We start from the raw sequence: 11,908 nt of genomic DNA, 5'->3' as shown, positions 1-11,908 counted from the left end.
AATGCCTGGATTCCAAAGCACAAGACCCAAGCAGGTAGCAGACTGCTATAGGGTCTGGCCAGAGCGCAGACCAAAGGTGAAGATAGGGAGATTGAGTTTATTGTGGGATCTCCTGTCCCTTTCAGAGTCTACATAGTTTATTCAAAGCAACAAACCCAGGCTCCCAAGTAATGAGCCCCTCCCAGAGAGAAGGCTGTATCAATGCAGTCTCTGTCCTGGCCCGGGGCAGCAGTCCTCTGCCCACCTGTGCCCACCAGGTGCTTATTCCCACCTGTTCTCTCCCTCTGCAGGGCAGCAGCCTCCTGCCTGCAGATGACCTGTACCCACCAAGACTTCTCTGCACTGATCTCCCTAAGTGGAGTCCTCTCTCCTAAGGCTGCCTGCCTGCAACCTTTCTAGCAAATCTGACCATTTGGAGCAGCTCTTCCTTCCCGCTTGTGCCTATGCAAGTGTTCTTTACTCCTGTTCTTCTCTCAAATGAATCTGCTCTTTAAATATAACTGATGTCTCTGTTTCATGGAGAAACTTACCTGGGAAACTCGCCATGCACTGCTGAAAGGGGAGCGTTAGTGAAACCTTTCACAAAGTGAGCCCAAGGACCCCGAACTAACTCCAAAATGACATCACTGTCATTAGCACCTATGAATGGCATGGTGGTGGTGCCCGCTTGCCTAGGATTATGGAGCCTGGGGCCCAGAGAGCACTGGCAGGCACATATGTAATGGGGACACCTGTGCTGAGAGCTGAGGGGATATGAGGGCGGCATTTCCCTGTGGCAGGAGGACAGACTGGAGGAGACAGCTGGAGAGACACCAAGGGAGCTTGTTAAGGGGAAGGATGTCCTAAAGGGACTCTGCAGAGTCTTATGGACTCCCCCCCCCACACACACACACTCCAGCTTTCTGGAGTCTACACCCTACTCCAGTGATTGGAAACTACAACTCCCAGCAGTACCAGGGAGAGAACTGCGAGGACCCAAGGGCGGAGCTAGCAGGAATTCTGGGACATTTGGGGGATAAATAGGGTATGATTGCATCTCGCACACTTTCACTGGGGAAGCAGCTCTCCGGACCGTGTGACTCTGTATTCAGTCAGCCTAGCCGTAAGGTATTCCACTTACTTTGTATCCAGCTCTCTTTCCCTGGGTTGTTTCCTATTCTTTCCCCTTTTGTAGTTAAAGCCGTTATTGACCCTTTTGTGTGTATATGCAGTATAACTGAATTGTGAGTGCGCGGGTGAGGCCCCAGACAGACGGCCCAGTCCACTCCGGGCTACCCTGTAACAATCTGGCCTGTCCCTGATTCAGCACTACAGGCCTGTACAAATCTACTGAAGCTTCCAAAATTATCTTTTCATCTGAAAGAACTGAAGATGATATCTGGCCTGGGATGGTTGCAAAACAGAATGAAAAAGGCAAATACCAGATGCTTCCATTACAGGGCAGGGAGGGTCAGAAATGGGTCCTTCCTGGTGGCGCAACGGGTTAGGGCACAGTACATCAAGCCACAGACACTTCAGTGCGAGTTCGATCCCCAGCCGGGAGGTGACCCACATGGCGCAGCAGACCTCTCCTGTCTAGCTCGCTGCTCTGTTCAGCAGTGTATCTTGTCGGTCTGCCTACTCTGGTCCCCACTCTGTCTCTGGTGAATCCTCCCATGGCCCGTGCACCTCTGACCTGTACCCCAGTTTCATATGCATAAATAAGTATTAAAAAAAAAAAAAGAAATGTCCAGACAAGTCTGGGAGGAAAAGAGCAAAGTCAAAAGCAAGGTAAATGCTGCCATAGCAAACCTCCCCACAGGTCTCTCACCCACATATATTTCACCCAGTCCACGGCCAAGAAGCAAGAGCCACTTCTTCCCCTGTCTCTGCTCGTGTGGCTCCCTCAGGTCTCCTTCTGGCTCCATCCTGCCTCCTTCCTCTCCAGTCCCCTCTCCAGATTCTTCTCTTCTCTGTTTAGCTCCACCCTTTGGGCGAGGCAGGGAACCTGGAACCTCCCCTTTTCCTGGGGACCACCCCACTCTACTTTCAAGTATATATGGAATATAAAGAAACAAACAAGAGTCACAAAACCAAACCAATCACAAGCCCTGACAACTGAGGGAAACATTGGGGGAAGCAGAAGTGGATGCGGGCACTAGGGGAAAACTGGGAGCTTTGGGGTGGGCCTAGAGTGAGCACACACTTTTGTAGAGGTTTGAACCTATAATGTCCAAAACAAAACAAACAAACAAAAAAACAGAAGGACAACCAACTTGACTTCCATAAACATTATAGTCATTTTATTTAAATTTAAAGCAAAAAAGATTGTAGGTTTAGATTTTTTTGACATTTAATTTTTTTTTTTCATTTAAATAGGAAAAGTACACTGCCTCTTTTGTACCAAGGTCTTTGAAAGTTTGCAAATATCTTTTAGCTCAAAAGCAATTCCAAAGGGAACTTATTTTAAGATTAGGAATTGGAGAGGCCAGGAACAGACAGACTTTCTGTCCAACTTCCTTCCCTGAGGAGCATTTGTTCCCAGGAGGAGCTTCCTGTTAGCACAATACTCTCAGTTTTTAGGCTGAGTTCAAAGCCATCTGATGTACCACATTATGTGTATCATAAATATACATGTAAGTACTGAAATTTTCATGTGAAATAATGTCAAAGTTATTGTAAAGTTACTGATTTAAGACAAAGAACACATTTACTTTTTAGATAAGCCAACTCTTATTATGATTCATTGAGACTATCATTCTCTCTCTCAATTATTTAAGAGTAAATTATGGACACAGTCTCCCTTGGCTCCTGGATATACCTTATTTACCTGAGAATAAAGACACCCCCTTAAAAACATCACAGTATATCTATCAAAATCATTTATCATTTAACATTGATATGATATGGTCCTTTAATCAGTTGTTCATAAACTATGTCTATAATGCATACTTTTTCATGCGGCTTTAAGGTAGTCAGTGTTTTTAATAAAACGAAAATGTTTTATACACTGCATATATAATTCACGAGACCCTTCTCATTTACTCATACTAAAAGCAAATTAACTTCTTCATAAATTATGAATCGATGTAGGTATTTTCAGTTTGCTTATTAGCTGGTTCTAAAAGCCTCCAAACACCCCTTCACAAATTCAGGAAGATGGTCTAACTCTCCTCCTGGTATCAAGTTGAGTTGAAAGACCTGACATTTCACTTTAAATGCAGTTAATTGGCAGGGATGTTGAACAAATAAAATAGAACCTTTAAAATTGTAGCAGGATGTGGACAACCAAACATTTTTTGTAAAACTGCCCACCCCCTGAGGCCACCATCACAGTGAGCAGATGTCACGGGGGCCAGCACAGTCACCGAAGAGCACGGAACTGCCCTGGCTCCTGAGTCCTTCCTTTGACAGGGTGGGAGAGCTGCTCTCCACGGAGGGGTGTGAGTGTGTTGAGTGTGACTGCACTAATTTATTTTTTTTCCCCGAAGAGTTATTTATGCACACAAGAACTGGGGTATAGGCCAGAGGTGCAGAAGAGGGTGATGGTGAGAGGATTCACCACAGACAGAGTGGGAAACAGAACAGGCAGATCTACTGAAGTACATTGCTGAGGGGAGCAGTGGGTAGTAAGACAGGAGTGTCTGCAGCATGATGTGGGTCAGCTCCCTGGCCAGGGGTCAAACTAATGCTGCAGTGGCTGAGACTGGCATCAAAGTGCTGTGCTTTAACTCCTTGAACGACAGGGAGGGCCTGTAACAGAGTGAGTGCCAGGGAAAGGGGAGGTTCCAGGTTCCCTGCCCCAGCCAAAGGAGGGTGGAGCTGAGCAGGGAGAAGAATCTGGAGAGGAGACTAGAGAGGAAGAAAGCAGGATGGAGCCAGGAGGAGCCCTGAGGAGCCACATGGAGCAGAGAGAGGTGAAGAAGTGGCTCTTGTTTCTTGGTCTTGGACTGGTTGAAACAGATGTGGGTGAGAGACCCATGGGGAGGTTCACTATGGCAGGGTTTATCTTAATTTTGATGTTGCTCTTTTCCTCCCAGATTTGTCTGGACATTTCTATGGGTCCCCACAAGAAAGTGCTTTAAGCTTGTGGCGGGCTTTCAGGCCTTCCTTTGGGCCAACCCCTTTTGGGTGGACTTTTACCCATGAGGGGATGGGTAACTGGGCATTGGATTCAGAAATCATATTCTTTGTCCTTTCTGTATGGCACTCTAATTGTATTAAAGTTCTTTTCCATTAAAGGTCTTGTATGTGGGCCCTTCCTGGTGGAGCAGCAGGTTAAAGCACAGCACTGCAAGCGAGCTTCAGCCGCTTCAGTGCGAGTTTGATTCTGGGCCCCAGAGGTGCACCATATGTCTTGGCAGACCTCTCCTGACCCATCCGCTGCTCCCCTCAGCAGTGTACTTCTTTGAACTGCCTGTTCTGCTCCCCACTCTGTCTCTGGTGAATCCTCTCACTGCCCCTGCACCTCTAGCCTGTACCCAGTTCTGTATATATACATAAATAAATCTTAAAAAAAAAGAAGTCTTACATGTTTTGTCTCGATGTGGCAGATGACAGAACCTACTTAGAGCAGGCAGGTTTGGGGGTTCCGGGGTGTTCCTCTCCCTGCCCTGTAACAGGCCCAGTTTCTTAATAACATACTATAGCTATTCATCCAGCCACCTGTTCATCCTCAGCCACAGTCCATCTGACGGCCTGTTTGCCTTTCACTGGAGCTGTCTTATCAGTCCCCTGCCAACCCTGGTGGGGATTTCTTCTCTTTTCTTCTTTAACACTCCGCCCTTGACCTCTCCTTCTGCCTCTTCTGCAACCCTCCCTCTTGCTTCATTGGCTTCCCCTTTGTGATCCCTAAGGCACTGAAGCCTTTTCCCAGAAGCCAAGTCCAAGTCCAGCCTCACCTGGCACAGACTGGAAAGTAGGAGTTGCAGGAGCAGCTTCAGAGACAAGGACGCATAATGAAAGAGCTGTCACAGGAGAAGAATGCGAGAGGAGGGAGGAATATAACTCAGCCCTGTGAGAGTGCCTCTGAGTTGAGGAGGGGGCTTAAAACTAATTTTATAAGAAAGGAGGCAAACAAATCAAAGAACAACTAAAGTGTGGTTGGTTATAATTGTTTGCTAAGTGCCTTGCAGTTTAAGATAAAATCACAAATAACAATACAAAACAGACAATTGTAAACCAGAGAAATTATACAGGGCAGGGGTCAGAGAGGGATCAGAAGGACCGAGGAATGTCGGGGCTACGGTGATGACAGGTGCGGGAGGGGGAAGTAAACACTGTCATACAATGAAAAATTACATAGATATAAAAAAAATAAAGAACTAAATAAAAAGAGTTTGTTTCAACCTACTTGTATTACTCTAATAGCTGTGTCAGAGAATGAGACATTACAGAGAATTAACTTTAAAAAAAATGAAAGAGGCCCTCCCTGGTGGCGCAGCGGGTTAAAGCACAGCACTGAGAAGCTAAAGCCACTTCTGCATGAGTTCGATCCCCACCTGCCCTGGAGGTGACCATATGGCGTGGCAGACCTCTCCTGATCCGCCCGCTGCTCCCCTCAGCAGTGTACTTCGTCGATCTGCCTGTTCTGCTCCCCATTCTGTCTCTGGTGAAGCCTCTTGCCACCCTTGAGTCTCTGGCCTGTACCCCGGTTCTGTGTGTAAAAATAAATAAATCTTAAAAAAAAAAAAAAAGAAAGAAATTGGACCCTCCCTGGTGGTGCAAGGGGTTAAAGCACAGCACTATGAAGCTACCAGCAGCCACCGCAGCACAAGTTCTATTCCTGGCCAGGGAGGAACCACATGGCACAGCAGACCCCTCCTGTCCCGCCCGCTGCCTCCCTCAGCAGTGTATTTCAGTCAGTCTGCTTGTTCTGCTCCCCACTGTCTCTGGTGAATCCTCTCACCCCCTGAACCTCTGTCCTATACCCCAGTTCTTGTATGCATACATAAATAAATCTTTTAAAAAAATGGGAGAAATTATGAATACAGCCTAAATTTTAGATTTCCAGCTCTAGACAAAGACCATTACATTGGGGTCAATTGATTTCAGCTCCCTCTGACCATCTTTAAAGGGAATATAATTAGACTGACTGTGTTTTAAACAGTTCTGCTCCCAGAGTCAGCTGGGAGTGACCCCAGTAACCTTGGTGCTACTGAAGAAAATGGAGAGATAAAGGGCTCTGGCTGCCAAATGAATGGCAGAAACTCAAGGATTCCCGACAGGACGCTTGCTGTAGAGGATGTTTAGGGCAAGTGGGCCAGAGGTCCTGAGGGGCGGGCAGGGGGCCTGGGATCATGCCCACCAGTGCTGGACTGGTGCGGCTGTTGCTGCAGACCAAGTGAGCCCCCGGGCGAGGCTGGATAACCCCGGCAGCCACACTTTGGTCCCACCGTCACTGGATGAATATTGTACTGTTGGGGCCTCACAATAGCCTGATTTTGATATAATTTCATATATAGGTACACTTAGGTGGTTAAGAGATTAAGAGATTAACTTTCTCGAAGTCAAACAGTATAAGCGACAAAGGTGGGAAGGTACCAGGGTCTAGAAGCCAGAGCCAGGCCCAAGCAGAAGATGAGGATCTAAGCCCAAGCGACACTGCAGACTTTACAAAGGAACTGGGCAGTGGCGTTTGCGACTTTGGTCCCTACTAAAATATCAAAATCCTGCCTCAGGTCTAGTGTGATGGACTAGAGATATCTAAATGGGGGCACCTTGCAGAACCTTCAAAACTGGCTTGGAAACACATTCCAGAAAAACATGCAATCAACTAGCAGGACTGACCTTATTGTTAACATTTTCCAAAGAATCTGTGACAATTAAACAAAGCCAAATAGTGTTCTTAAGTCAGCCCTTGCCAAGAGTCTTAATAGGTTGTGTGAATGGTGGATCTCTAAGATAGGAGTAGAGAAGAAAAGCTTTATCAAGACTTCTTATTCAGGGGATTCTTTATTCTCAAGTGTCTCTCGCAATTAGTTATTTGGAATGCATTCAATATATGTTATTTATATTTGGTCTCACTTAAGTTCCACTATGACTTAAAAAGTGGCAAGACTTGGAAATTTTAAGATTAGACCTTATTTTGTTAAATTCTTCATTGTATTACAAGCTAGAATTATTGGTTGGTAGAATGAGTTCAGACAGGATTAGTAACCCTTAAATATAACCATAGAATTCTTTAGTGAAAATCATAAAACTGGAACTGTAAAAAATGATTTGATATACTTCCCAAGTTGACATCAGATATTTTCCGATATTAAAAAGACTGAATAGCTATTTAGAGGGAAAAAAAAAGTTTTTATTATTCTTAGCTTAATTGACTCTATTTTAACTGAAGGGGAAAGCCCAGCTTTAGCAACAGAATCTATTTTTAGGATTTATTTTGTTGACTTTTGGAGCTGTTTTTTTGAAAAAAAAAAAAATCTTACTTGATCCATATTAATTCTCTCTAGTTGGAATGTGAAGAAATTCTTTAACACTTAACCACATCTGCATACTTCCAGAGATGGTAAGAGAAGTATATAAAAATTCCAGATAGAAATGTTTTAAATTAGTAATATTTGTGAAGTGTTCCACATTTCAGTGCCCAGCAAAAATCCTTTGGCAGTTGTTCACAAATTTATTATCTCTACCTCTTGTCTCTTCCATTGTGTAGAGGTTGATATAATGTTACTGATCTTTATTTATAGGCACTGTTGTAATCCAACTTTTGGGTTAAGCCTTTAATAGTTTCCCCAATATAGCCTCAAACACAACTGACAGGTTCCTGAGGTCATGGGTGGATGTGTTTTCACTACTGATTCTGAGGTTAATCAGCACACTATTCGTTTTTTCCATCACAGCCAACAAACGTATGTGGACAAATTACAGACAGTCCATGGATACCTCTAAAACGCTGCTCCCCTTTCCTATGACACCAAACTTACATGTTTTTTCTTTCATCCATTTTGGACTCAAAAATAAGACTTCAATGTTTCACTTTGATTTAGCAACTCTCCCTTTCAGGGTATGCATGGAAATGGTCAATGTAAAACAAGACCGTGCAAATCATGCAGTTTTATTTATGGAGGAGACAGTCCCAGTTAAAAGTCTGCTAGATCCTGAAAAACCTTAAGCATTGTGGCACGTCTACTGATACTAGTGTGTGACAGACAGGGAAATGTAACTCAGGTGATACCTAGAGGCCTTATAACAGCCATCAGTAATAATAACGTTACTCATAGGAGAAAGCAGTTTAACTACCTGACTCCTCCCCCAAATATCTCATGTGAAAGTATCTGGACCTTCATACATATCAGTAACATCTTTAAAGACACATCACCTAAAGCAAAGAAAATGAAGAAAAAGCTTAGCTGGAATAACATCAAATTAAAGAAATTTTGCACAGTAAAAGAGACATTAGCCCAAACAAAGAGACACTAACTGGGAGAAACTTTTGCACACAATACTACCAAGGGACTGATCACAAAGATCCACAGAGAGTTGACAAAAATTAACCAAAACAAACAACCCTGTCAAAAAATGGGCAGAAAAGCTAAAAAGACATTTTTATAAAGAAATGCAAATGGCCAACAGGCATATGAAAAAATATTTAGCATCACTTGTAATCAGGGAAATGCAAATATAAACCATAATGAGATACCATCTCACACCAGTGAGAATGGCACATATTAAACTAGCAACAACAAATGTTAGTGAGGGTGTGGAGAAAAAGGAACTCTCCTATACTGTTGATGGGAATGGAAATCGGACCAACCATTATGGAGAGCTGTGTGGTTCCTCAGACTTCTAAAAATGGAGCTTCCATTTTATGATCCAGCAATTCCACTCCTAGGAATCTATTCAAAAGACACAGAAACATTAATTCAAAAGGACCCCTATGTTTATTGCAGCACATACAATAATAGGTCATCTGTGGAAGCAACCCAGATGCTCAAAAATAGAAGATTGGATCAAGAAGATGTGGTACATATACGCAATGGAATATTACTCAATGATCAAAAAGGATAAACTCATGCCCTATGAGCAACATCAATGGAGTAGGAAGAAATTATGCTCAGTGAACTAAACCAGAAAGAAAAAGAAAATATAAATTGGTCTCACTTATAGGAAGAATGCAGAGAAGCCAAATAAGAAACTACAATAAAAAATATAACTATACTAAAGTAAAAATCGAAATCATCAGACAACTATAGATCAGAGACATTCTGTAGGAGAGGAGGATCAGGACAGGAGTGGGAAGAGCACAATGAACTATGGTGATGGTACATGGTGAACTGGTGGTGGGAATTTCATGGGGAAAGCATACACTGAACAAAAGTGAAGGATGATGTGATAAATGTTTAAACATTTTTTTTAAAAAAAAGAATTTTTGATACAGGAAAAAAAAGTCTTAAACCAACGCATTGTAGCAAGAGAATCACCCACTCCCAGGTTACCCAGGAAGTGATCCATTTCCGTGGACTAGCTTCAGGTCACTAAGGATCACCTGAGTCCAGACAACGAGGCTGTTGTGGCATTCGAAGTCTGCTCTCATTTTCAGTATTTGTCCAAACAGCTACCCAAATCTCACAAAAGACCTGTGTTTAACCAGTTCTGAATGGCATTGATAAAAAGAATGTTAACTTTTCCCCAAACTGGAACAAATAGTGAGGACAGAAATAGAGATATGAAAATGGTTTGACAGTAAAAGTTGAATAACATTGTTACAGGAATTAACACAGGTTTACATATTTGCTCCAGATACTAGTTTAAAAAAAGTTAGCTTCAATTTAAACTTTTCATCTCTTATTCACCTTGCAAAAATTCTCCAACTTACACAAGTTTCAAATAAGAAATCAAAAAATTGACTGGAGCTATCATGATAGATGCCAAGTTCATGATACCAATCTGGTCCTGGTGCAAAAAGTCCAAGAACAAACCTGTGCTGATGTCCATCAGGAAGACTCAACCTGCACTGAAGAGAAGGCAAAAGAGAAAATCATTTTCCATGATGTTTGCAGGGATCATCATGGAGGTATTGTTTGATATAAGGCCTCACGTGTACATGAGAAGACAGGCCTGAGACGTCCCCTCCCAAGTAAACATACACAGTGCCTTTCAAAGTCCTAAAGCTCTCAAAATTCTTGTTCCTTCAGTCCTGTCTCCCACCCTTCACTTCCAATTCTCCTACTTTCCATGTCCACTCTGAAATGTGTCTTCTATCACACCTTGATGTCACCAATTCACACACACAAAAAAACAAGAAGTGACAGATGTGTCACTTCATGAAAATTGGCTTTGACTCTTTTCTAGTGTCTTAAATTCAATCCAGATTTTTTTTTTTTAGGATGCAAATGTATCAATGTTTTTGTCTCCATGGCTGCTAGGACTGCATTGTGTATGTAGTAAGACATGCTTTTAAGGTCAAAAACTCCGGAACTGGAAAGACCAACACCTCTCTGGGTTTGAATTATGGGCTGTCTCTGCAGAACAATAACAAAACAGAGAAGCCCATTTGCAACAGGATCTGGGGTGATTGTTGACTATGTGCACAGCTGACAGGTGAGTCACAACCATCTTTTGGGAGAATTAATTTATGTTGGCTGATTTGACTTCCTCCTCTTGTACACAGTTGGTTTAGAGAATGCAAGGAATTTGCTAGCCCAGCAAGTTTATCCACTCTGTTTTCTAACAAGGCTCTTTTCCACTGAGGTATGTTTCTAGCAAATTCCCTCAGCCAGTTTTGTTGCCAAAGCAGCACACGGTTCAATGGGACAGTTTAAACCTAAAAAGAATGCTCTAAAAATGTACTGTATGCTGGATGGAAATAAAATCTGCCTCTGGCTTTGAAATAGAAGTATTTGAACTTTCAATCAAAATGCATAGTAAGGTTGAGAACCGTATTATCCTTTTGTGCACATAATCCATGAGCAAAGAAGCCAGTGGGAGAGAGCATGTTCTGAGCACCCACATGCTACGAGATGCTACCCCCATTTATTGATGAGAAAACTGAGGACTGTAGAAGTAAAATAACTTGACCAAGTACAAATACAAATTACAGAACAGGAATTTGAAAGCAGCACCCTGATAGAAGGGTGGTTGAGGCATGTCGGTATGTTTCTTTTTATCCCAACAAATTGTTTAATAGTGCAAAAAAATGCCTCCAAAATACATTAGATAAAAACCATCATGCACCAAATAGTAAAGACAAATTTACAAAATAAATAAATAAATAAAATAAACCAAGATCCACAGTAACAATTTACCAAAGTATAGTTACTGTGATTTTCTAATTTACAAACAAGAGCGTTCGCTGTATCTAAACATTCTTTGTGAAATTAAATTTGTGAGTGGTAACGAGTACAAACTTGATTGTTCTTGTTTAAATTCCTCCCTTGTATTTTTATCAGAAAAAAAATTAACATTAGGCACATACTATGGAAATGAGTTTGAAGGTAGTTAAGTTCATAAGCAAAAGAATCTAAGATAAAAGCAAAAGGAAAAGTAAAATAGAACCACTACACCATCTAGTGATCAAACTCTTGCTTTGCAAGAAGACAACCTTATGCAACTCTACTTTGCATCAGTCCTCAGACTCTGAACCTGATGAATATTAATTAACATGAGAAAAATGATGACAATAATGGCAAATTAAGGCAGGTACAGAGGACAGTGATATGGGATCGATTTCCCTGTTAAGATTTCATCAGAGGGCCCTCCCTGGTGATGCAGAGGGTTAAAGCACAGCACTAAGAAGCTAAAGCTGCTTCAGCATGAGTTCATTCCCCACCATGGAGGTGACAACATGGCACAGCAGACCTTTCCTGGCCCACCCACTGCTTCCCTCAGCAGTGTACTTTATCAGTCAGCCTGTTCTGCTCCCCGCTTTGTCTCTGGTGAATCCTCTCACTGTCCCTGCGACGCTGGCCTGTACCCCAGTTCT

The sequence above is a fragment of the Condylura cristata genome, unplaced genomic scaffold, assembly GCF_000260355.1.
Source record: "Condylura cristata isolate star-nosed mole 26May11 unplaced genomic scaffold, ConCri1.0 scaffold00046, whole genome shotgun sequence".
In the NCBI taxonomy this organism is placed as follows: domain Eukaryota; kingdom Metazoa; phylum Chordata; class Mammalia; order Eulipotyphla; family Talpidae; genus Condylura; species Condylura cristata.
Note: the sequence above shows the minus strand (reverse complement) of the source record.